The sequence below is a fragment of the Otolemur garnettii genome, unplaced genomic scaffold (assembly GCF_000181295.1).
Source record: "Otolemur garnettii isolate 467f Iridium unplaced genomic scaffold, OtoGar3 scaffold00049, whole genome shotgun sequence".
Taxonomy (NCBI): domain Eukaryota; kingdom Metazoa; phylum Chordata; class Mammalia; order Primates; family Galagidae; genus Otolemur; species Otolemur garnettii.
Genome location: NW_003852444.1, coordinates 8,370,282 through 8,391,770, shown reverse-complemented (window position 1 = coordinate 8,391,770; position 21,489 = coordinate 8,370,282).

Sequence of the window (21,489 nt, the reverse complement as noted above, 5' to 3'; positions counted from 1 at the left end):
AAGAGACTGAGAAATGGAAATCTGGTGGCATGTGTTGGTAACTATTGGGTACATAAAATACTACAGGGAAAGATGAGCTCAGAAAACAATTTTCCAGTCTGCCTTTGGGAATGACAGTGATTATAGGGAGCCAGAAATTTGAAGAGTTGCACAATTGGAAGATACAAGTGATTCTCATGTTTATTCATTAAAAAACAAAACTGAGATGAACAAGAAAGCTTGATTAGAACTCAACCTTGCTGCAAAGATCAAATGAAAGGTATGACTGTCACAGGAATGACTAAAATGTCTGCGTAGATTCCAGTGGCACTGAGTGAATGCTCTCAGTTAGACAGAGAGGAACAGGTCTTCCATTGACGAAGCTTTACAGGGTCAAAATACCTGCAAGAAATAAAACAGAAAGTTGTGTCTCAGAAAGTATTGTGGCTGTGACTGTGACACGAGTTGACTTGAATCAAATACAGAAGTTGACTAAATTTTTGAGAGAGGTACTTATCAGTTAGGGCTCGAGGAAACTGTAAATAGATTTGAAGTGACCTTGGGACCTTGACCTTGTGTGGGCTGGATGTCATATGAGAAAGCCGCTCAAACTCCAAGCACATATGTTTTCTAAAATTTAAGATAAGGATGGAGGGATGGGGAAAAGAAAAAAACCCTCTACATGGTGGACCTAAGAACCCCAGAAAACAATGCACTGAGGGGTGGGGCACCATGGATCAAAACTGGAGTCTGATCCAGGAACATCCCCCACTCTAGTGGAGAGGATCCTTGCAATGTTTGCCTGGCAAGATTCAAGAAGTTCTGCAGACCAATGACTGCTCTCTGTATTCTATTCTTTTTCTTTTCCTGTGGGATTGTTTATTGCGGTTATTCTGGGTGAATTCTGTTAGCATAATTAGGAACCTTAATTAACCAAGTGTCACGCCTGAAGAAACAATCTCCTCACCTTTGCATGGGTCTACCCTTTGCAAAGAGGATCTATATACCCTTCAAAATGAAATACTTTTGAGGTCTGCTTCAAAATGCCAACAAAAAGAATAAACCTAAAGATGGCCCATGACAGTTTTAACTGAGATTGTGTTTTTTTATTTCCATATTACAAAAGTAATAAGTGAATGCATGCTTGCTTTTTAAAAATGTTTTAAAAAAATCATTGTTTATAGCATAAAAAGTGAAAATACCCTTTACTTCGATCCCTAATCTCTTCCTTACACAACCCCACTTAAAACCTTCCCATTGACAACCACTGAAAGTGCTCTGCAGAACTGGTGAACTATGGTATATACTCTTCATTGGAGGTAGGAAAAACATAAAAATGTAAATGTATAGTGTTTATTTGTATACATGTATACTAAGGAAAGTACAAGAATGAATCAAATATTAATCATGGTCTTCTCCAAATTGTGGGATTATGATTTATTTCTTGCTTTCTTCCCTCTGCTTTTCTACATTTGCTAATCCCTCAGAAACTCTCTACCAAGGATTGGGCCATGGTGGCAGCAGCAGAGTCACTGGCTTAGCTGAAAGAAGATGAGCCATTTGAGGAAGATAATAAGTAATCCTGACCCAACAGTTTAGTTCAGAGATAAGGGGAGATTCTGACTTACTGCAAAAGTTTATTTGTGAATGCTACATGACATGAGATGTTTGCATTTTTTTCTTTTTTCTAAATTTTATTTTGCTTTTATGATCCTTTAAATTATTTTTAAATTAATGCATAATATTTTTATGTATTTACAGGGTGCCTGTGATATTTTGATACAGGCATACCATGTATAATGATCAAATTTTAGGCTATCACCTAGAACACTTATCATTTCTTATTAGAGAATAATTCATTATTATTGTCTTGGTTTATAGAAACAAATATGTTATTACAGACAAAATGTAATCAACTAGGGAAAGTATGCTATTTTCCCTTTTATTAGCCAACCAATGTGGATTCTGGTGTTAGCCACTACTGCTAACCTTTGGCATTACCAAAGCGTGCATCCCAGACATGACTAGTTTCTGATATGTAGCTTTGCATTCCTAGACAGACAATAGCAAAGGTAAATGTCAGGCTGCCCTAGGTGACAGCAATTGCTGCAATGGACCCTGGAGGATAAAGGCAATGGGGACCTCAAGTTCTCTGGGAAAGGTTCAGATGTTTAAATTTTGCAGTGTAGTCTGTGAATAAGGGTCTCAGTGTTGCAGGGTCCTCCAAGGTAGATGGAAAGAAATAGAATATTTTTGCTGGTTTTAGAGAAATATATCTAGGGAAAAAGAAGAGAAAACCCCACGACCAGCTAACAGAAAGGAGCATGGGGCCTGGACTAAATTTAAAAGGCAGTCAGGCCATAAAAGCCGCAGTCCTTGGACAATTCCTGCAGGTGTGCTCCCTCAGAGCCAGTGGACTTTGAATGCCAGCAAACCAGTGAGATACCAGCAGTGGCAGCCAATCCAGGTCTATGTCAACCCTCACCCCTAACTGTGGGCAGCGTGGCTCAAGGAGTCCTCTAACACTTAGGGAAAGGAAAAGAACAAGTTCAGAGGACTTTGTTTTGCAACTTGAGTACCAGCTCAGCCACAGTACAGTGAAGTACCAAGCAGACTTCTGAGGCCCTTGTGTCCAGGCTTAGTTACCGGGAGGCTTTTATGGCCCCACTCTGGGCTGGAAGGAAACATGCTGCCCTGAAGGGAATGACCCAGTCCAGACAGGATTTACCACTTTCTGACTAAAGAGATCTTGGTCTTTGAATAAACAGCAGAGGCAGCCAGGCAGCAGTCACCATGGGCTTTGGGTGAGACTGGGCTGGCTTCAGGTGTGAACTGACTCTTTGGCCACAAGAGAGTATCCATGTCGTGCCTCCCCCAACTCCAGCAGTCCAGCACAGAGAGTGAATCACTACCTAGTTGGTAATCCAGAGAATTCTACCCTATCTTATACAAGTCCACTAACCTGGTGCCACCAGGAGTCTGCCAGAGTCATTACTATGCTGGTATATACTGGTACGGCCACGTGACCAAAGACTTAGGTCACACACTCAATTCCCTTTGAATACCTGGAAAGCTTTCTCAAGAAGGACAGGATCACACAAACCCAGACTGTGAAGATTAAAATAAATATCTAACTCTTCAATGTCCAGACATCAGTGAATATCCATAAGGAGCAAGAATACCCAGAAAAGCATGACCTCATCAGACAGACTAAATAAGATACCAGTGACCATTCCTGGATTGATGTAGGTAGGTGACCATTCAGAAAAGGAATTTAAAATAGCTGACCCCTTGGGTGGTGCCTGTGGCTTAAGGAGTAGGGCGTCAGCCCCACATACCAGGGGTGGCAGGTTCAAGCCCAGCCCAAGCCAAAACTGCAAATAAAAAAAAAAAATAGCTGCCCTGAAGAAGCTCAGTGAATGTGAAGGCTACACAGAGAAGAAATTTAGAAGCCTATCAAAGAAATGTAATGAAGAGGTTAAAGTAATAATAAAAATTTCAGGAATTCCAGAGCTTAAGAATTCAATTAACAAACTGAGAAATACATCAGAATCTATCAACAGAAGAATTGACCAAGTAGAAGAAAGAATTAGTGAGCTTGAAGATAGGCTAGTTAAAAATACATAGTCAGAAGAGAAAAAAGAATAAAAAAGAATGAAGAATGCATACAAAATCTAGAAAGTAGTCTCAAAAAGCAAATCTAAGAATTATTAGCCTTAAATTTAGAGGAGGTGGAGAAAGAGGTTGGGGTAGAAAATTTGTGCAAAAAATAATAATAGAAAACTTTAGAAAAGATGCCAATATTCAGGTACAAGAAGGTCATAGAACACCAGGCAGATTTAATCCAACAAGGCTACCTCAAGGAATTTAATAATCAAGCTCCTTGAGGTCATAGATAAAGGAAAGGGCCGGAGGAAAGCAAGAAAAAAGAAAAAAATAACATATAAAGGAGTGCTGATCTGTGTGAAAGTGGAAACCTTATAGGTTAGAAGAAAGTGGCATATTCAAAGTGCTGACGAGAAAAAAACCTTGACCCTAGAGTATTATATCTTGCAAAGATATACTCCAAAAGTGTAGAAATAAAAACTTCCAGACAAACAAAAGCTAAGGTATCATCAACAGCAGAATTTTCTTATAAGAGATGCAAAAAGAAGTTCTTCAATCTGAAAGCAAAGAATGTTCACAGACAATAAGAAATCATCTGAGGGAATACAACTGACTGTAACAGTACGCAAATACAGATCCTCTATTGCGTAACTTCAGCACATAAAACACTTACATCTTTTTTTTTTTAATTAAATGATAGCTGTGTACATTAATGCAATCATGGGGTACAGTGTGGTGTTTTCATACACAATTTGAAATACTTTCATCAAACTGGGGGGAGGGTGATTGGAGGGATCACTTCTATGGTTTATCTTACAAGGGTACAAGTAAATCTTTCTAAGAGTGGAATATAAACATCTTAACACAATAACTAAGAAAATGACATAAAAGCTATGAAAACACTTATATCTTGAGTAGAAAACCTAAAAGACAAACGTATCAAAAACAACTATAACAACTTTTTGAAAGATAGTATAAAAAGATATGAATAGAAATAACAAAAAGTTAAAAAGCAGGGGGAGAAGGATGGAGTTAAAGGGTAGAATTTCTGTTGGATTTCTCCTTGCTCATTTATTTATAAGTGGAGTTGTCATAGCCTTAAAATAATTGCTTATAAAACATTTTCCATAAACCTCATGGTAACCTCAAATCAAAAAACCTGTCACAGATATACAAAAAATAAAAAGCAAGAAATTCAATTGCTACTAGAAAAAATAATTTTCCACAAAGGAAGACAAGCATCAAGTAAGAAAGAGAGCATCACAAAATAACCAGAAATCAAATAATAACCTGGCAGTACTAAGTCCTTAGCTGTATCAACATCAAATGTGAATGGACTAAACTCTCCAATCAAAAAACATAGAGTTACTTAATGGATTAATAAAAAAGAGTCATGTTGTGTGTGGCTTTTGCATATGTTGTGTGCGAAAGACATACGTTGCCTATAAAGACCCTCATAGGCTGAAAATAACAAAACAGAAAAATATATTCCACACAGATGGAAACCAAAAAAGAGCAGGAATAACTCTATTTCTATCAGATAAAATAGATTTCAAGATAAAAACTATAAAAAGAAACAAAGGTCCTCATAAAATGATGAAAGGGTCATTTTAGTAAGAAGATATAAATATTCTAAATATATATGCATCCAACAGTGGAGAACTCGGATATATAAAGCAAATATTATTAGAGCTAAAGTGAGAAGTAGTCGCCAATATAATAATCACTGAGGACCTTAAGACTTTGCTTTCAGTATTGGACATTATCTAGACAGAAAATCAAGAAAGAAACATTGGACTTAACATGCACTGTGGGCTACTAAATAGGCCTAATAGATATTTACAGAACAGTGGCTACAGAATGCACATTATTCTCCTCAGCTCATGGATCATTCTTCATGATAGGCTATATGTTAGGCCACAAAACACATCTTAAAAAATTTAAAAAAATGGAAATCATACCAAGTATTTTCTCTGACCACAATGCACTAAAACTGAAATCAATTGCAAGAGGAATATTGGAAGCCATACAAACACATGGAAGTGAAACCATGTGTTCCAGAATGACCAGTGGGTGAATGGAGAGATTTAAGAAGGAAATTTAAAAATTTCTCAAAGCAAATGAAAATGAAAATATAACATGTGAAAACCTATGGGATATGGAAAAATCAGTAATAAGAAGAAAGTTTATACCAAGAAGTGCCTACATCATAAAAATAGGAAAGATTCAAATAAACGATCTGATGATGCATCTCAAAGAACTAAAATCAAACCCAAAATTACTAGAAGAAAAAAATAGAGATCAAAGCAGAAATAAATGAAAGTGACACTCTCAAAATATGAAACAAAAAAAAAATAAGTCAATTTTTTGAAATAAATGAAATTGACACACCTTTTAGTCAGGTGAACAAAGAAGGAAAGAGAGAAGACCCCTCTGCCCCAACGTAAAGTCAGAGATGTTGCTTCTTCCTGGCCATGAGCGTGGCATGTTCATCCATTTGCTAACGTCTTCTGATATTTCTTTTCTCAGGTTCTCTTTATAGAGATCCTTCTCATCCTTTGTTAGATATATTTCTAGGTGTTTCATTTTCTTTGGAGCTACTGTGAAGGGTATTGTGTCTTAAATTTGATTCTCAGTTTAGCTGTTATTGGCATATATGAAGGCTATTGATTTGTGGATGTTGATTTTGTATCCTGAGACTTATTTTATTTCTTAATCATTTCTAAGAGCTTTGCAGTTGAGTCTCTGGGGTTTTCCAGGTATAAGATCATGTCATCGACAAAATCGATGTTTGGCCTCCTCTGTCTCCATTTGAACACCCTTGATATCGTCTTGCCTCACTGCATTGGCTAGGATTTCAGCACTTTGTTGAATAGCCCTGGTGATAGTCAGAATCCTTGTCTGGTTCCAGTTCTAAGTAGAAATTCTTTTAGTTATACTCCATTCAATATGATATTGTCTGTGGGTTTGTTGTAGATGGCCCCTATTAGTTTAAGAAATGTCTCACCTATGACTATTTTCTTAAGTATTCTTGTCAGAGAAAGACGTCGGATTTTGTCAAATGCTTTTCTGCATCAATGGGAGAACCATGTGATCTTTGTTTTTGATTTTATTTATTGCATTTATGGATTTATGTATGTTGAACCAACCTTGTATTACTGGGATAAAATCCACTTGATGAATAAGGAGGCAATACAATTGATACTGCAGTAATTCAAAGTATCATTAGAGAATATTATGAGCAACTCTATGCCAATAAGTGAAAAAATATAATGAGGTAGAAACAGTAATAAAAAGTCTCCCATCAGGCGGTGCCTGTAGCTCAAAGGAGTAGAGCACTGGCCCCATATGCTGGAGGTGGTGTGTTCAAACCCAGCCCTGACCAAAAACTGCAAAAAAAAAAAAAATCTCCCATCAAGAAAGGCCAGGCCCCGTGGCTTCACTGCTGAATTCTATCAAGAAGAATTAATACTAATCCTACTTCAACTATTCCAAAAAATTGAGGAGCGAATACTCCCAAGGTCATTCTACAAGGTCTGTATCACCCTGATGCCAAAACCAAAACCACAACAAAAAAAGAAAAATACAGGCCACTATCTGTGATGAACAGAGATGCAAAAAGCCCCAAGAAAATAACTACCAAACTGAATTCAACAACACATTAAAAAGATTATTCATCATGATCAAGTGGAATTCCTTCCAGAAATGCAAGTTGGTTCAACATATGCAAATCAATGAATGTGATACATCGTATCAACAGAACAAAAGACAAAAACCATACGATTATTTCAGTTGATGCTGAAAAATAATTTGATAAAATTCAACATCCCTCATGATAAAAACTCTCAAAAAACTGTATATAGAAGGAACTTACCTCAACTTGATAAAAGCCATATATGATAGACCTACAGTGAATATAATCCTGAAGGGGAAAAATCAAAAGCCTTTTTTCTCTAAGATCTGGAACAAGACAAGGATGTGCACTTCACTGCTGTTATTCAACATAGTACTAGAAGTTCTAGCTAGAGTAAGCAGACAAGAAAAAGAAATAAAAGGCATCCAAATTAAAAAGGAAGAAGTAAAATCATCCTTCTTTGCAGATGATACGATTTTATATTTAGAGAAGCCTAAAGACTTCCCCCAAATCTATTAGAACCCTAAACACATTCAGTAAAGTTGTAGGATACAAAACCAATATGCAAAAATCAGTAGCATCTCTATATGGCAACAGTGAACAATCTGAAAAAAGAAACCAAGAAAGTAATCCCATTTATAATAAGTACTAATAAAATAAAATATGTAGGAAAAAACTTAACCAAAGAGCTAAAAAAATCTCTATAATGAAAAGTATAAAATATTGGTGATTGAAAAGGACACACAAAAAATGAAAAGATATTTCATACTTATGCGTTGAAAGAATCAATATTGTTAAAATATCCATACTATCCAATGTAAACTACAGATTCAATGCAATTCCCATCAAAACACTAAGGACATTCTTCACAGAAATACAAAAAATCATCATGGAATTTCCATGGAATCCAAAAAGACCCAGAATCTAAAATTTACATGGGTCCAAAAAGACCCAGAATAACCAAAGCTATCTTGAGCCTAAAGAACAAAACTGGAGCAGTAACTATACCTAGCTTCAAATTACTGTCAATTACGAAGCTATAGCGACCAAAACAACGTGGTACTGGCACAAAAACAGACATGTAGACTAGTGGAACAGAATAGGTAATCCAGAAATAAATCCACACGTCTATAGTGAACTTACCTTTGACAAAGGGCTCAAGAATACACAGTGAGTCAAGGACAGTGTCTTTAATAAGGGGTGCTGGGAAACTGAATATCCACACACAGAATGTTAGACCTGTATCTCTTGCTATATACCAAACTCAAATCAAAATGGATTAAAGACTTAACTATGAAACTGCTAAAAAAAAAAAAAAATTGGGAAAATACTTCAGGGCATTGATCTGGGCAATAACTTCTTGAGTAATATCCCCAAAGCACACACAACTAAAGCAAAACTGGACAAATGAGATCATATCAAGCTAAAAAGCTTCAGCATAGCAAAGGAAATAATCAGCAAAGGAAGTGACAACCTACAGAATAAGAGGAAATATTTGCAAACTACCCATCTGACAAGGGACTAGTAATTAGAATATATAAGGAAGTGTAACAACTCACTAGGAAAAAAAATCAAATAATCTGATTTAAAATGGGCATAGGATCTTAATAGACATTTCTCGAACTGTTCATCATCGTTAGTCATGAGAGACATGCAAATCTAAACTACAATGAGATGTTATTCACCCCAGTTAAAATGGATTTTATCAAAAAGACAGACAATAATCACTGGCAAGGATGTGGAGAAAACAGGACCCCTCATACACCGTTGGTGGGCATGTAAATTAGTGCAACTGCTGAGGAGAACAGTGTAGTGGTTCCTCAAAAGACTGAAAATAGAACTACCATATGACTCATCACTACAAGTATTGGGTATGTATCTAAAGGAGGGGAAATCAGGGTATCAGAAAGATATTTGCACTCTCAGGTTTATTACAACAATGCTCACAATAGCCAAGATTTGGAATAGCCCTATGTGTCCATCCATGGATGAATGGATGAAGAAAGTGTGGTATATGTACAAATGGAATATTACATAGCTACAAAGGAATAAAATCCGCCATTTGCAGCAATGTGGCTGAAATTAGAGAATATTATGATGTTTTTGTTGTTGTTGTTTTTAAGACAGAGTCTCACTCCATTGCCTGGGCTAGAGTGATGTGGCATCAGCCTAGTTTAGTGACCTCAAACTTCTGGGCTCAGGTGATCCTTCTGCTTTAGCCTCCCGAGTTCATATGTATAGTGAACTTACCGGTTGGGACTACAGGGTCCTGCCATGCCATCTGGATAATTTTTCTATTTTTAGTAGAGATGGGGTCTCTCTCTTGCTCAGATTGGTCTCAACTCCTGAGCTCAAGGGATCCACCTGCCTCAGCTTCCTAGAGTGCTAGGATTATAGGCATGAGCCTGGCCTGGAGAACATTATGTTAAGTAAAATAAGCCAGATGGCAGTGCCTGTGGCTCAGTGAGTAGGGAACCGGCCCCATATACCAGAGGTGGTGGGTTCAAACCTGGCCTCAGCAAACAAAACAAAACAAAAACAAAAACAAAAGTAAAATAAGCCAGAAATAGAAAGACAAATCTTACATGTTTTCACTCATATGTGGGAGCTAAGTAATAAAACAACTGATCTTGTGGAGATGGAAAGCAGAATGATGGTTACCAGAGGCTGGGAAAGGTAGCTGGAGTGGGGTGGGGTGGGGGGACATGGGGATGGTTAATGGGTACAAAAACATAGTTAGATTGTTATGTACAATGAACAATATTTGATAGCACAACAAAATGACTATAATTAACAATAAGTGAGGATATATTTTAAAATGAAAGAACAGAGTTGAAATTTTCCTAACATAAAGAAATGATAAATACCTGAAGTGATCGATACAATTACCCAGATTTAACTCACCTCATATGCCTGTAGCAAAGCATCATATCTACCCTACAAAGATAGACAACTATTATGGACCCATAATAATTTTTTAAGAAAGAAAACTAACAAAAATATCAATCGGTACAACACATTTATATTGATTATGTATGCCTTGTAATACTTAGTTTTTTCACAACTACTTTGTTTTTTTCTTTGATCTATTTGATGTCAAATGTTTGTTTCACCACAAGCCAAAAGACTGTTCTTAAGAGAAAATATATTTTATGATTCATTTTTTATTTTTATGCACTATATAGATATAATAAAAATTCTGAACCACTTTTTTTTTTCAGATAAATTTGGGGAGGTTCTGATGGCAGTATATCCCTTTCATTAGTTATTGAAATACGTGACTATGAGGATTCATTGTCTATGCGGGTAGGAGCAAGGGTAATAAATATGCATGTAATAGATGTGCTGATTTATAGTTAAAAGCAATCTGGGACTGGCATGCCATGTAGCATCTTTGTCATGGAGGTGTAGGCATATTAGCCACAGGGGAGGAGGGTGGAGAAGGGAGGTAGGGAGGAAAAGAATAATGGTGAAAACAAACACGGTAATGTTTTACCGGTTGTCAGACGCTTTTACATTATTTCAGACAAACATCAAACCACCCTACAAAGTTGGTTCCGGGGCCAAGTCATTTTGCAGATATGCAAATGAAGCAGGGAGAAATTCTGTGACTTTCCAAGGCCACACATGCATTAGGTAGAGGAGCTGAGGGTCCACTGTGGCTTTAAAGCTCTATTTTTTAGAAAAGCTAGGGGCAGGCATGCGTGGTGTGGTGAGAAAAGGAGTTGAATTTGTTAGTCACAGGTTCCAATGCACATAATTGAGTAAATTATTTCAGAATTTTTTTTTTTTCAGACAGAGTCTTACTATGTCACCCTCAGTAGAGGCAGTGGTGTCACAGCTCACTTCAACCTCAAACTCTTGGGCTCAAGCGATTCTCTTGCCTCAACCTCCCAAATAGCTGGGACTACAGGGGCCTGACACAACGCCCAGCTATTTTTTTTTTTTTTTTATTGCACTTGTCATTGTTAGTTAGTTGGCCAGGACGGGGTTCAAACCCGCCAACTTTGGTATATGTGGCTGGCGCCATAACCACTGTGCTACAGGCACCGTGCCTATTTCAGAATTTTTAAAAGACTAGGTTAGGGCATGGCTTCATTTTCCACAGTCCAGGTTTGAGGATAAAATCAAGAAGAATCTTACTTTAAAGACCTGGCAGCTTGAGGCTGGGTGTGGTGAGTCACACCTGTAATCCTAGTACTCTGGGAGGCTGAGGCAGGTGGATTGCTTAAGCTCAGGAATTCAAGACCAGCCTGAGCAACAGTAAGAAGAACCTATCTCTAAAAATAGCCGATATTGTGTCGGACACCTGTAGTCCCAGCTACTCAGGAGGCTGAGGCAAGAGAATTGCTTGAGCCCAAGAGTTTGAGGTTGCTGTGAGCTATGATGCCATAGTACTCTACAGAAGGTGATACAGTGAGACTGTCTCAAAAAAAAAAAATGTCATTAGGTCAGGAAGGGGAAGAGTTTTGGAATGAGGAAGGAAAACTGAAAATGGCCTATGTTCCCATAGGGGTTTCTTATCCTCAGCATCACTGACATTTTGGGTGGGAAAATTTTTTATGGGGAGCCATTCTGGAACATTTATCATTATAGAATGTTGAGCAACAGCCCTACCCTTACGTATACACTAGGTGCCTTGTCCTCACTGCTCCTCATCCCCAGTTCTGTTGGCCAGAAATATCTCCAGACATTCCCAAATGTCCCCCAAGGGGCAAAGCCACCCTGGTTGAGAACCATTGTTTAAGATGAATCAAACTGAATTAAGTCACCAAGATCGTATGCTTCAAGTTCATCTACTGGCACCAAGGTTATACCTCAACTTTTTTTCTGTCACATTGTGACGTATTTTTCAAACCAATGCAATTGACTTGTGAAATGTATGTTTATTGAACAACCCTCTACAGATGTGAAGCATCAGGAAAAAATAAGAGGGGAAATTATGGTCTTAAGGAAAAAGACTTTGTGGAGAAATTCCAAATTCTTGACATACTGGCAGTGGAATATTACCCGAAGCAGAAACATCCTGAGTCTCCTGCTTTTACATCGTAGCTGTTGGTAGGCATGTAAAATAGTACAATCCTTTTCAAGAACTTTACCCTTGATCGTGGTATCAGGAGGTTCTCCAGGGAGTGGAGAAAGCTTTACTTGGCCAATCCAAAGGCCCCAGAGCCACCCATTCTGAACTTCTCATGACTATCTCCTAGAAAAATAACATACCATAAGCCGTAAGATTTTTCAGCCTCTCCCATGGAGGTCATGAATAGAGAGAACTTAATTTTTGAAGAGGCTTGTGATATTCCAGCTTCTGACTGCTTTATGGACAAATATAATATGCAATTAATGATTTACTAGTGAAGGAAAATCCATCTGCAAAAGAATAAGAACACTAAATAAATTGGTCAAACCACTAGAATTTTGACTATTCTTTTATTCTGGTTCCAAAACTACCTTTTGGACCCAGAAAGGAATATCATGAAAGATGTAAATCCTCAAGAGAATGTCTCTGCAGGAACTCACTGCATCTTTAATACAGATTAAAAAATCATGCTTATGAAGGAGAGATTGTTAGTGGCCATGCTGGTGGATATTTGCCTTTAAAATTATTTTGGTTGCCTGGTTTTGGAACATTCATTTTGTGTTTTGGAAATTCCCCTTCTAATGACTCTTGGAAAAGAGGCAGGCTTGTCTGTAACCATAGAAGAAGAAAAGGCCAAATAAATATTTGCTGATCTAGCAGCTCTCTAAGCCTTAGCCTTCATCAATCTGCTGTCGTCAGCTGAGAACTGCCAAGGGCTGGTGGTGATGTACAGACTGAACATTGCATTCTGTGGAAGACTTAGTTCCTTGCAAGAGTTGGCTGCATGCAGCTTCTGGGATGAAGGGTGTTGGCAGCACAAGCCACAGCTTCTGAGGTTCAGACATGATGGTGGCAGCGGGAACTAAGAAGACGGGGGTTCTGCCTTGTGATTTTGGGTGCTGTTATCAGCTATGCAGCACCCTGTCAGTTTTCTGGTGACTCTGGGAGCCACCCACTATGTTTTTCATAGATTCCCATTTTTTGCTTAAGTCAGCTGGAGTTGGTTTTTCTTTCCTAAAACTAAGAACCCAGGGTGATACAATCATTAGCTTGTAAGAATTATGTTAACAGCAATAGAAGCGGAAAATTTGTTTTTGAGACAGAATTCAGTTGTCACTGTGCTAATAGTAACAATAATAGTTAACACTTGAGAATTCCCTCTTTGCTGTGTACACAGACAATAAACATTTGCCACATTTATTAACTTTTAAAAGCCTAACAGTGGTTTTATGAGCAAACCGAGGCACAGAGAAGGTAAGTACACAATTGGTAAAAATGCAGAATTGGGTTTTGAACCTCAGCATTTTTGGCTCCAAGACCCATGCTCCTAGCAGGTTATCAAGTAAGGCTCTGCTTACTCTACTAAGGAATTAATTTTTTTTCCCTGGCCTTTTAATTTTTCAGATTTCATTGAGGAAAGATACTCTATTTTTTCTTTGATAATTTCTCACACAGTAAACTTTACCTTTCACGGGGAGGAACAAAGGTGCTGTACTGGCATGACTACTCAGCCAAGGTAGAGTAGGGTGTTCTGTCCATTCACTCAGCAAATATTTAACTATGGCCTGTGGCAGCCAGCAGCCTAAAACAGCCCTAATGATCTCTGCCTTCTGGTATTCATGTCCTTGAGTAATCTTCTTCCCCTGAGTGTGAACTGACCTAGTGACTTGTTTCTAACCAATAGAATGCAGCAAAGATGATGAGATAGTACTTCCGGTGATTGCTTTGTGTAGGGTTGTAACTTCTCTCCTGCTGGCAAACTCTCTCACCATTGTTTTCCCAGCTTGCATCACTTGATAATGCAAGTTGCTGTAAAATGAGATGCCATTTTGGGGTGGTGAGGGACTAAAGATAGCTTCTAGCCAACAGCCAGCTAGGAACCAAGGATTCATTCTGACAGCCCTTGAAGAACTGATCTCTTCCAACAACCACATCAGCTTGGAAGCAGATCCATCCCCAGTCGAGCTTTCAGATGAAACTCCATTCCTGTACAACATCTTGAATACAGACCAGTGAGACACTGAGGCAGACCACCCTGCTGAGATTCCTGACCCACAAAAACTGTGAGATAATAAATGGGTGGTGTTTTAAGCTGCAAAATTTGTAGCAATTTGTTATGCAGAAATAGATAATCGATAGAATCACTATTGTGTGTCTATCCCTTTTTCTAGATAGACTAGGCCCTTGTCTTCATGGAACTTTTAAAAGAAATAAACATGATAATTTCAGATAGTTATTAATGTGTCCAATAGGGTCTCCCCTCTCAATACAGGAGACTATTAAAATTAAAATTAAATAAAATTAGAAATCTACTTTTTCAGTCATAGCAGCCTCATTTCAAAGAGTTCAATAGTCATATGTATATGGATCATGGGAGCTGTGTGGAAAAGTACCAATTAGAGAGAACATTTCCATCATCATGGGAAGTTCTATTGGGCAGAGCTATGGCAGAGAATGATGAGGGGAATGAGGGACTTCTTTAAAGTGAGAAATTAGATAAAGCTTCTCTGAGGGGGAAGTGTTTGAGGCAAGACCTAAAGGATAAGAAAAGGCCAGACTTAGGGACAGATGTACTCAATAAAGGGGACAAGATGCATCAAGATGTCAGGTGAAAATTCTCACAGTGTTTGAAGACAGTGCAGCTGAAGCTGAGCCGTATCATATAGCAGAAGAGGAATAGCAGTGAGATGGGAGAGGGAAGCTAAGGGGCAGGGGTGTGGGGGTCTCATGGTCCAGAGTAAGGGGCTTGAGTTATGTTCTGTGGACAGTGGGAAGCCATTGGAGGTTTTAAGCAAGGGAGTAGTAACATCATGTGATTTATGTTCATGTTCTCAAGACATCAGTATGTCTAGTGTGTGAGTAGATTATTGGAGGTAACAATTCATAAACAATTTCTTTTTGGGGAAAATATGTGGATCATTTAAGGAGACTACTTTAGTATCCTAGGATGAACTGGGTAGTGGCTGTTGAGGTAGAGAAATAGCAGGCAAAGGATATATTTTAGATGTATGACTAGCAAGACTTTTTCTGTTGTTGTTGAAACAGAGTCTCACTCTGTCACACTGGGTAGAATACTGTGGTGTCATAGCTCACAGCAACCTTAAACTCTTGGGCTCAAGGCATCCTCTTGCCTCAGCCTCTCAAGTTGCTGACACTACAGATGCCTGCTACAATGCCCAGCTAGTTTTTCTATTTTTAGTAGAGATGGTGTCTCATTCTTGCTCAAGCTGGTCTTGAACTCCTGAGCCTAAACAGTCCACCAGCCTCAGCCTCTCTCAAGGTGCTAGGATTATAGGCATGAACCACTGTGCCTGGCTGACTGGCAATACTTGATTGATTAGATGCAGGAGGAAAGGAGGACGGGAGGAATCAAGAATTATATTTACCATTTTGATTTGAACAAAAGATTATAGAGATAGGGAAGACTGGGGGAAGAACAGGACAAAAATGAAGGGCTCTCTTTTGGTCATGTTAAATTCAAGATGCCTATTAGATACCTAGGTGGTCAGGTAGAGTGGGCCATCAGATATACATTTGGAATTCAACGAAGTCAGACTTGGAGATATAAACTTGGAACCATTGACTTATAAATGCCAAGTCAAGCCACAGGACTGAAGGACATCTCCAGGGAAGGCACAGAGAACGTATAACATACACTATATAGAAAACAAAAATTGCCGAGGTAGTAAAACAAGAGGGACTTATTAGAGGCTGAGTAGTCATGAAAGGGGTAAAGAGGCAGCCAGAGGAGAAAGTACGGGCAAAGGCCCTGAGGCAGTCCCAGGGCTGCCAACATCGGAAGAGAAGGAAATAAACAGAAGAATGTTAGCTGTACCACACAGTCCCTCTTTCCTGTTCCTCTATTTCATAAATAACTGGGTTAGTAGTCACAAGAGATGATGTAGCAATGAATAAACAACCCTTCTGGAGATGAAATAGCTTTTGTAAAGCAATAGCTGCCTGGTGTTTAAAACACAACACTGGGGGCTAGAGAGAACATTGAGCCTGGAAGCCCAGAAGATCCATCTCTCCACTCTCATCTTGTGTCTCTTTACCTCTGGTTCTCCAGGCTCTCAGCCTTCAAACCTGTCACTCTTTCATACCTCAAGGCCTTTGCACATTCTTCTTCCTCTGGCTGCTTCTTTTTCTACCCCTTTCATGACCACTCAACTTCTAGTAAGTCCATCTTGTTTTACTTTCTCACCAATTTTTGTTTTCTACATAGTTTATATAGTTTAGGTTATATATAGTATAGGTAACAAACCCCACAATTTTATAATTATAAATAATAGAATTAGAATAAGTTCTGTATTCTAGCAGAAAGTAGAATATAATTCTCACAAATGAAGAAATGATTTGCGTCTTTTTTAGCCCTTGTATTCCCAGTGTTTGGGGACAAATACTTGTTGGGTATCAAGTGCCTGGGGATAAACATTGTATGAATGAATTTATATACTTAATGTTAGATACTGTAAGTTTAATAAGTTTTATTTTATTTAAGCCACTCAATTCAAAGGTGGGGATGTTGTCATTCTGATGACAAAGGCTGAGAAAGATTGAGCAACTTGGTAAAACTCACACAGCTAGTCAGTAGTAGAGGCAGCACTTGAAGCCACAGCAAGGTATTCTAAAGTCTGAGTAGCAGAGGGGAATGGCCACGGGGAAACCTGTGGAAGAAGAAGCTGGAATAATATGACAGTCAAGAAAGACTCACAACCATCCAAGTCCAAAATCTAAAGAAATCATGGCAAAGACAAAGCTTCAGAGGGGTGGTGTTGAGGCATGAGATGTGGGTTGTATTAATAGGGCCATTCAGCAACAAGATGGGGAAGAGTGGGGAACTAAGCCTTTTCTTGGAAATAGGACCCCAAGGAATCAGACAAGCAAGTCATTGCTAGTTCATTGACTTTGCTAACAAAGCCACTTCAGAAGAACTACAGGCATTAAGGACTACAGGCATTAAAACAGGCATTAGAAACAGAAGAACTACAGGCATTAAGAAATCTGGTAGATTGGCCCAGGAATTTTTTGTGGTAATGGAGTAGTCTTTGTGTATGTATTTATATCATATTTATTACTATACATTTGTGAGATGATTTGATCAATGTTTGTATCTCTGTAGCGTCCACAAGGGTTGTTTATTCATTGGTTGCTTTGCTCCCTGCTGTATTACAATGCCCAGCATAACAGTCCTAGCAGAGATCAGTAATACTGAATGGATGAATAATAAACTAATGATAATTATAATAATAGGAAACACATTGGTCATATGCTATGCACCAGACACTTTAAATACTTTACACATATTCACTGAGTCCTTCTAATAATAATGCTATGAGATAGACACAGTTATTTTCTGTGTTTTGCAGGTGTGGAAACTGAGGCACAGAGAGGTTAAATCTCTCAAGCTGACGTGGCTGGTCAATGGCACAGTTGGGAATGTTGTCCTAGAGAACATGCTTTTATCATTCTGCTATGCTGCCCCTAAATGAATGAACTTGTGCATAAACGATACTTCTAAGGACAACCTGGCATCTCTGCTTTGGGATAAGGAGCATTCTAAGACCATTTTCAAGGCCAGATTTTTCTTTTGAGGATGAAGATTGCTAATATCCTGTCTGTCTGGCCTTTCATATGTTCTCACGGAGGGAGCAGTTTGGCCTGCAGAGAATTGGATGCACAGTGCAAACAGCTGGGATGCAGCTAGAACAGGGTAGGGCCCGGCAGGAGAGGGGCACAGCAAACAACAGCAGACTTCAGAGTAAGGAAATTTGCAGATTAGAGTTTAGTATTACCAGTGCCAAGGGAGAGGACGTGGGGCTGAGGCCCTGCCACATGTGGGTCAGGCATGTGGAGATGGGAAGACCTTTACAGGTGTAAATCGAATAGCATTTCCCTAACATGAATTTGTTTCAGATATGAAGATAAAAAGATACGGCATCACAGAAATTCAATTTTGAGTTAGCATCAAAATGAACATGTGTATTTTGTTTCTTGGTTAAAAAAAAAACAAACCTTGGATTAAAATCTATTGTATATTTTAAAATGTTATCATAACAGAGGGTATCTAAATGCATATCGAAATACCATAAACTATGATTGATAACCTTATTTCAGTAATGGACTGTTGTGTTTATTATGGTGCATGGAATAATGATAGAATTTAAAGTCCAATGCTTTTAAAAATTCATTTTCCTTTCCTATGACCACGTTTCCATTTCCTAATCTATTACGGATACTGAGCGTTTTATCTGACCAAGGCAATTTCAAATAATATAATATAATTTCATCTTCCACATTATTCTGAAACCTAAATTGAAAACAAATATTTCTTGCAAAGCAATTACATATTTTCATGCTTATTACTTGCCCCATATATATTATAAAAATTGAAAGCTCTACGTTAGGGAAGTTAATCTGAAATTATTCTCAGTTGAATTTGTTGTTCTCTGTATTTGGTAAAACATGAAAAATAAAATGGTAGAAGTGATATAGTTTAAGCATTCTTATTGTATGTTAAGCAAACTATGAAAATTAATATCTGAAAATGCCTTCAGTCTGTTAAGATCTTGTTATTGCCTAGCCATAATGAAGGTAGGAATATGAAATAGTCTAGATTGTGACATCTTATTACTAAAGTACAAAACTACCAACATAAATCCTAATAAGAATAATGACGATGTTTGTATAGGGTTTTATAAAATATTTTTTGCATATTCTTTTCATATTTAAAACTCCAAACATCTTTAGGATATTAAATACATAATTATTTTCATTCAAGAGTTGAAGAAATGGAGTTCCAGGAAATAACTTACCCGCGATAGTAGCTGGTGAGGTTGGAATTAGAACCCAGTTTTCTGGTTTCAACGCTGAATGATTTCATTACATAGAGCAGCCCTTGGGTAGGAAAGGTAGTGGGTTTGTAGCTCAACATTGAGTTTACGGCCATTTTAGGATTTTCAAAAATAAGTGTTAAGGAAGCCGGTATAGGTATTTTGTTTGGTGTTTATAGAATTTGTAAAAAGTGGAACAGGATCCTTCCTGATGTGGGCACTTTTTATTCTTTCCAGGTGGAAGACAGAGAACATAATCCAGAGCTTCTTTCCTTAATGAGAGGCACACTCTGTAAAGTATGGTATTTAGCAGAAACCCTGAAGGTGGACTTGGAATCAAATCAGTTCTTTCATCTCTTAGTTAAGGGGCTCTGGGCAAATGAATCCACTTCTCTAAACATTGGTTTCATCATCTGCACAGTGCAGGTGAATAAAGAACCTATATAAGAAGATTGGTTATAAAGGCAAAATCCACTGGTTTATGTAGGACACCAACAAATTTGCGACTAATTATTACCTTAATGTTCCATGCCTCCAAAGAAAGTAAATTGAGCATGCTTGTAATATTTTAATGGTTTGTGTGTTAAGATAGAATCTCAGTATATTGAGCACGCCTGAGTTCAACTTGGTATAAATGTTATACTAGTAACAGGACTTTTAAATTTTCTGATAATGCTAGTTCGAGTGTATTGTTCCATTGTTCCCATAAGTCAACTTATTTTTGACCTAGTAAATACTCGCTCCTGATCCACTGACAGTAGGTGAGCATGTGGCTGTTATCTGTCTGAAGATGCAGAAGACCATCCATGTGGGTTGTTAGGGGCTAGCGTTAAAGTCTGACTGTCAGCCAGTCTTAACTTTTTGGCTTCCTATCTGGGGCTATTGTGAGGGACAACTGAGCTGCTTAAAGTGTGATAAAGAGTTTCAGCAGGATTGAGGACAATGGATTAGGTTTTACCAGGGTTAATTAGCTAAAACTAGTTTTAGGAACTGAACATTATACAGAAAGTCTTACAATGGATGTTTTACTCTATTTGCATAAGAACATTCATGTACCATTTATTAACAGAAGTAATTTGCATTGTTGATTCTTTGGTGAGATTCTTTTCTTTTTTTGTTTTGAGACAGAGTCTCAAGCTCTTGCCCTGGGTAGAGTGCCATGGAGTCACAGCTCACAGCAACCTCCAACTCTTGGGCTTAAGCAAATCTCTTGCCTCAGCCTCCCAAGTAGCTGGGACTACAGGTGCCTGCCACAGTGGCTGGCTATTTTTTGGTTGTAGTTGTCATTGTTGTTTGGCAGGCCCGGGCTGGATTCGAACCCAGCCAGCTCCAGTGTACATGGCTGGCTCCCTAGCTGCTGAGCAAAATTTCTTTTTTTATTGCAGATTTATGTAACGGTATAGATGATTAGGTTACAATATTTTCATTTATTAGGTAAAGTTCCTGTTGCAGTTGTGTCCGCACCAAGAAAGTGTGCGTCTACCCTTACGTTGTGCCCATTAGGTGGGAGCACACTTGCTGAGTTTCTTGTTATGCTTATTATTTGAACTTTAAATCCCTTACAGTTATGTCTCCAGATAATGGAGCTCCATGTATTATGGTAGTGATGAATCTCCAAGAGAGCACTGAACCTCTAGGGATTTAATGATCTATTTAGACCCAGTTAACATTGAGCCTAGTACCTGGAACTTTGTCAGGGGGATGACAAGGTTTGGAATTTCTGGATTGATGTGTACACATATTACTGTCATATGGATAGAGTGTCTTGGTTTTCTCAAGTTTGTATTTTTCAAATATGCTCATTCTTTAGATTAGAGAACTGGCTAAACTGAAAAAACCTTTCATAGATTGAAATGACTTGAGAGACAGTTTTGTTTTAGTTGCTCACAGATAGAGTCCTCTGTATTTTCTTAGGCGTAGGTGAAGTATACGCTTGAGAAATGAACATATTTTGTGTGTTTGTGTATCCCATTATACTCAACGTTTATCAGATGCATCTGCAATAATTCTACACTTGGCATCACATCTTAAAATCTGGACGAAGTTGGAATATCAAGAGAAACTATAGAATTTGAAAAACAGCCGAAAAACTGAGGATGTTTAGATCGGAAAAGAGAACTGGGGTTTATGATGATTGTTCTTAAATAATTGCAGTACAGCTCTTTTATGTATCCAGACAACAAAACTAAAAACAATATTATCCTTGGGCCTGATGTAAAACTTTTATTTTTTTTTTCTTGAGACAAAGCCTCAAGCTGTCCCCCTGGGTAGAATGCAATGACATCATAGCTCATAGCAACCTCAAACTCCTGGGCTTAAGCATTTCTCTTGTCTCCGCCTCCCAAGTAGCTGGGACG